We start from the raw sequence: 6,000 nt of genomic DNA on the forward strand, positions 1-6,000 counted from the left end.
TGTCAAAGGCAACCAAAAAAGCAAAAGATTCTCAGAAAAGGATAGTTGCTGTGTATTTTACAGTTTTTTTTTTAATGCATGGATTTCTGACACAAATTACATTTTAAAAAATGTATACTCATTTTTTTAACACATCCATCCATCCATTATCAAACGTGCTATACCCTAACTACAGGGTCATGGTGGTCTGCTGGAGCCAATCCCAGCAAACACAGGGCGCAAGGCAGGAAACAAACCTTGGGCAGGGCGCCAGCCCACCGCAGGGTCCACACACACACACATCCCCATACACCAAGCACACACTAGGGACAATTTAGGATTGCCAATGCACCTAACCTGCATGTCTTTGAACTCTGGGAGGAAACCGGAGCACCCGGAGGAAACCCATGCAGACTCTAAGCAGGGAGGACCTGGGAAGCGAACCCGGTTCTCCTAACTGCGAGGCAGCAGCACTACCCACTGCGTCACCGCGATGCCTTTTTTAACACCGTGTACATCAAAATCACAATAAAACATATACAGTAATACATATGGGAAAAAGGGAGGGTACACTCCGTCTACCAAAGTTAACATTAAGAAAGTTTGTTCTGTACATCTTCAGAAAGAGGAAGAATAACATTTTATGTAAGGTTGTACAATTCCACTGTGAGTAGCTTTCTTGCTAAGTTTGCATTGTTTTCTTCAAATCCCTCCTTGCTTTATTGCTGTAGTATGTCTGAGTGCATGGACCACATGTTCATTTTGCTTAAATGCTCATTGGCATCTGCTAGAAAAAGTTCAATAAAGGAAAGGGTTGCCTGTGTACCATTTATATTGGGTCACAGTGAGTGACTGTTTTAACTGGATAAGCAGCAAACCCCTTTCTTGTGAGAATGTAATTTTTGTATCCTTAGTATAACCAACACAGGTTAGTATATTACAAAGGACAAGAAAAATAGATGCTGATTGGAACATAACTGCTTCATAAATTGTAGTACTGTATATGGAGTAAGGAGTCTAAAGTGTTGCATTATTTTCTTAAATACTACTTAATGATGTTGTTAAATGTTTTAGTATTATTAAATGTGGGTGGCGCAGTGGTAGCGCTGCTGCCTCACAGTAAGGAGACCTGGGTTCGCTTCCTGGGCCCTCCCTGCGTGGAGTTTGCATGTTCTACCCGTGTCTGCATGTGTTTCCTTCCACAGTCCAAAGACATGCAGCTTAGGTGCATTGGCGATCCTAAATTGTGTATGTGTGTGCCCTGCCGTGGGCTTGGAACCCTGTGCTGGCTGGGATTGGCTCCAGCAGACCTCCTGTGTTAGGATATAGTGGGTTGGACACTGACTGACTATTAAATGCTACGTGTTCTTGATGTTTTATTCTAATATTCTTCAATACCTCAGATAAAAAAGTAGTCTTATGTAAACTAGAATTATGAATAACAATTTAGGTTATTGTTACCAAAACAACAATAAATCGTGTATTAAATTAATCAGAAAAGCAGAAATCTCTTTGTTCCTCTATTTTATTACAGGAGTTCTTGTTACATTTACAGCCTTTTTTGAAACCTTCTTATGATTATTTCTGTCTCTCATTTCAGACAGCTCCATACACCAACAAACATCTTAATTCTTTCATTGGCTATTGTAGATTTTCTGATTGGTTTCTTAGTGATGTCTTTTGAATTTCCTGCCTTCATAGAATACTTCTGGTATTTTGGAAAGAAATGTTGTCCTTTCTATGTCACATATTCATCTGTGTTAAGTTCAGTTTCTGTTTTTAATCTAGTGACCACAGTGGATTGTTATTTTGCTGTGTGCCACCCATTCTTTTACAACACTAACATGACTAATCACAGAATGTGGATGTGCATTGTCTTTAACTGGTGTTTAGCACTTTTCTACACAATCATTTTTATTTATTTTTCTGGTGGTTCAGTAGTTACTGATGCATGTGAAGGTCTCTATAAAATAGAACATTTTGATTTGTGGTGGAATATTAACTTCATCTGTACCTTTGCATTGCCTGTCACCATCATGATTTGAAAATTATGGATAAGTAACTTATAGTAAAGAAATATAGTTGAGCTTAGTAATATTTAATGAAGCCACGGCAACGTTTTTGCTTTTTTTTCCAAAACGTATGACATTACTAAACAAACCCTTTAATCATTTTGTTTGCATTTTTACAAATGTTTTGCCAGAGTCCTTGCAATTTCTCAATCAACTAAGAGATGGCAAATTCCTTTTTTAATGTTTTGAAATTTTACTGTTGTTCTTTTTGAGGTGTTAATATTGTTTTCAATATGCAGGAATAAACTTGTGTAAATTATGTCTTAATATTTTATAGTCTGAACTATACAAAACATGTATTTAGCAATAAAGGTACTATGTATTTAAAATGGGTTTTAAAGTCATTGTCTTATTGTCACAAACACTTCAACTTTTAACCCATTTATCAGTACTAAAGAAGTAAGAAGATACATGGCTCATATTTTAAGAACTACTACCTTAATTTCCAGTCTTTATGTTTGTATGTGTTTTCATTGAGAAACATGGAGTAGAGTTTGAAGTAATCAAGATGAAAGTGCCTTATATTAAGCTGTTAACATGTCTAGGTTTGTTTCCTGCATCTGACTAAAGATACTGAGATAAACTCCAGAAGCATGACATCCTGGCTTGGAAACTAAATGAATAAATAATTGAACAGCTAACAGGTAATGGCAGCAAACTGGAGCTATACCTTGTGCTTATAGAATTATAAGAATTACTTCAACAACAACAACAACATTTATTTATATAGCACATTTTCATACAAATAATGTAGCTGAAAGTGCTTTACATGATGAAGAAAAGAGAAAAAAAAATTTAAATAAGACAACACTAATTAACATAGAATAAGAGTAAGGTCCGATGGCAAGGGAGGACAGAAAAAACAAAAAAAAACTCCAGACGGCTGGAGAGAAAAAAAATTAAATCTGCAGGGTCTCCAGACCATGAGACTGCCCGGGTTATCGTGGAAGGACTTGATGATGATGGTCATGTAGACTTCTGGCTTTTAATCCATCAGTGTATAGGAACATCACAGTGCTTTGATTAGGTGGTGGTGGCGCAGGTCCCCACCACAGAAAACGGGGAAAAGAAACAGAGTCAGTACAGATTTTAGAGCCACCATGAATAGTTATGATAATAAATTGAATATACAGCGTATCAGGATTAAATTAAAATGAAATTATGGGAAGGCCATGTTAAAGTAATGAGTTTTTAGCAGTTTTTTAAAGTGCTCCACTGTATTAGCCTGGCGAATTCCTATTGGCAGGCTATTCCAGATTTTAGGTGCATAACAGCAGAAGGCTGACTCACTACTTCTTTTAAGTTTAGCTCTTAGAATTCTAAGAAGACACTCATTTGAGGATCTAAGGTTACGATTTGGAATATAAGGTGTCAGACATTCCGATATATAAGATGGAGCGAGATTATTTAAGGCTTTGTAAACCATAAGCAGTATTTTAAAGTCAATCCTGAATGACACAGGTAACCAGTGTAGTGACATCAAAACTGGAGAAATGTGCTCGGATTTTCTTTTCCTAGTTAGGATTCTAGCAGCTGCATTCTGCACTCGTTGCAAATGATTTATGTCTTTTTTGGGAAGTCCTGAGAGAAATGCGTTACAGTAATTTAGTCGACTGAAAAAAGAAAGCGTGAACTAATTTCTCAGCATCTTTCAATGATATAATAATAATAATAATAATACATTTTATTTGAAAGCGCCTTTCAGAACACTCAAGGACACTGTACACAGTAAAAATAATAATAAAAGTAAGAAAATAAAAAGCAGGCAAAAGAGCAAGTAATTTACACGATCATAAAACATAAAACAGTTCCAAGATAGGAAAATGGAGAAAGTTATGTGGGATAAGCTATTTTGAATAGGTGAGTTTTAGTCTAGACTTAAAAAGAGAGAAAGAGGTGATGTTTCTTATTTCAGGAGGTAGGGAATTCCAAAGTCGAGGAGCAGAGCAACTGAAAGCCCTGCTCCCCATAGTGGCAAGACGGGGGACAGGGACAGAGAGAGAAAGGGAAGAAGAGGATCTGAGACACCGAGATGGGATGATGATCTGCACCAAATCAGAGAGATATGGAGGAGAGAGATGATGAATAGCCTTAAATGTATACAGAAGTATTTTAAAATTAATGCGATATTTGACTGGAAGCCAATGGAGCTGCTGGAGAACAGGGGTGATGTGGGGAATAGAAGGGGTCCTGGTGATAATACGGGCAGCAGAGTTCTGAACACGTTGAAGCTTATGAATTGATTTTTGAGAAAGACCAAAAAGAAGTGAATTACAATAGTCAAGCCGAGAAGTAACAAGGCTGTGAACAAGAATGGCAGTGGCCTGTGGAGTAAGAAAGGAACGGAGACGATTGATGTTACGCAACTGGAAATAAGCAGACCGGGTGACATTATTGATGTGTGAATTAAAAGACAGAGTACTGTCAAGGATGACACCCAAACTTTTCACACATGGGGAAACAGAGACCAGCAAGTTATTGATAGCAATAGAAAAACTATTATTTCTGGATAATGTTGATTTAGAGCCTACCAGGAGAAGCTCTGATTTATTGCTGTTGAGTTTCAGAAAGTTAAAAGAGAACCATGTATTTAGTTCAACTAAACAGAGTGTGAGGGAGGATGGGGGGAGAGCAGAATCAGGTTTGGTGGACAGATAAAGCTGGGTGTCATCAGCATAACAGTGAAACTGAATATTATATTTACGAAAAATATATCCAAGCGGGAGAAAGTAGATAATGAAAAGAAGGGGCCCCAGGACAGATCCCTGGGGGACGCCAGTGACCAGAGGAAAGGACTGAGAAGTGAATGATTTCAATCGAATAAACTGAGTACGATCAGACAAGTATGACTTGAACCAGGCTAGAGGAGTATGAGAGAGACCGATTGAGACTAACCTACTAAGTAGAATGGGGTGAGAAATAGTGTCAAAAGCTGCACTCAGATCCAAAAGAATAAGAATGAAAAGTAAACCGGAGTCAGCTGCCATAAGGAGATCATTGGTTATTTTTATAAGTGCTGTTTCATTGCTATGAAAGGGGCGAAAGCCAGACTGGAACCGTTCATACAGATTATTATTAGTTAAATATGAGTGGATCTGTGCAGCAACTATCTTTTCGAAAATTTTGAAATGAATGGTAAATTAGAGATAGGACGAAAATTATCAAAATTATTGGGATCTAAACCCGTTTTTTTCAATATTGGGGTGATGGCAGCAACTTTGAAAGAAGTAGGAACAGGTACAGTGGTAAGTGAAGAATAAATGATAGCAGATATGAGGGGAAGCAAAGAGGGTAAACAAGCTTTAACCAGAACTGTAGGAATGGGGTCGAGCTGACAAGTAGAAGGTTTTGACTTACAAATGAGATCTGAGATATCAGTGACAGAGGGAAGTTGGAAAGTAGAAAAACAGTGTGATGGGAGTGGGATTACAAAAGGAGAACTACAAGAGACATCAGAGGCCAGATCTTGGTGTATTTTGTGAATTTTCTCAATGAAGAATAACATTAGAGAATCACAAAAGGAAGATGAGTAGAGGTGGGCAGGTAAAAAATCTGGTGACCTGAAAGAAGAATTGAACAGTGAAAACAGTAGCTTGGGAGAATCCTCATTTAAACAAATAATGGTAGAGTAATATGCAGATTTAATTTGGTTAATACACTCCTTATAATACAAAGCATGATTATTAAACATTTCCTTATGGATAGTAAGACCAGTTTTCTTATAGAGACGTTCAAGCCGTCGACCTTTTGCTTTCAGAAGCCTGAGTTCAGATGTAAACCAAGGTGCTGACTGAGAGAATAATACAGATTTGGTTTTTAGTGGAGCAACAGAATTGAAAATACTATTGAGACTATTGTTATAATATGTAACCAAATCCTCTTGGGTGAACAAGTCATTAAAATGCAATAGACTAGAGAAAGCAGAAGAAAGGATATCAGGATTAATTTC

The sequence above is a fragment of the Polypterus senegalus genome, chromosome 3, assembly GCF_016835505.1.
Source record: "Polypterus senegalus isolate Bchr_013 chromosome 3, ASM1683550v1, whole genome shotgun sequence".
Taxonomy (NCBI): domain Eukaryota; kingdom Metazoa; phylum Chordata; class Cladistia; order Polypteriformes; family Polypteridae; genus Polypterus; species Polypterus senegalus.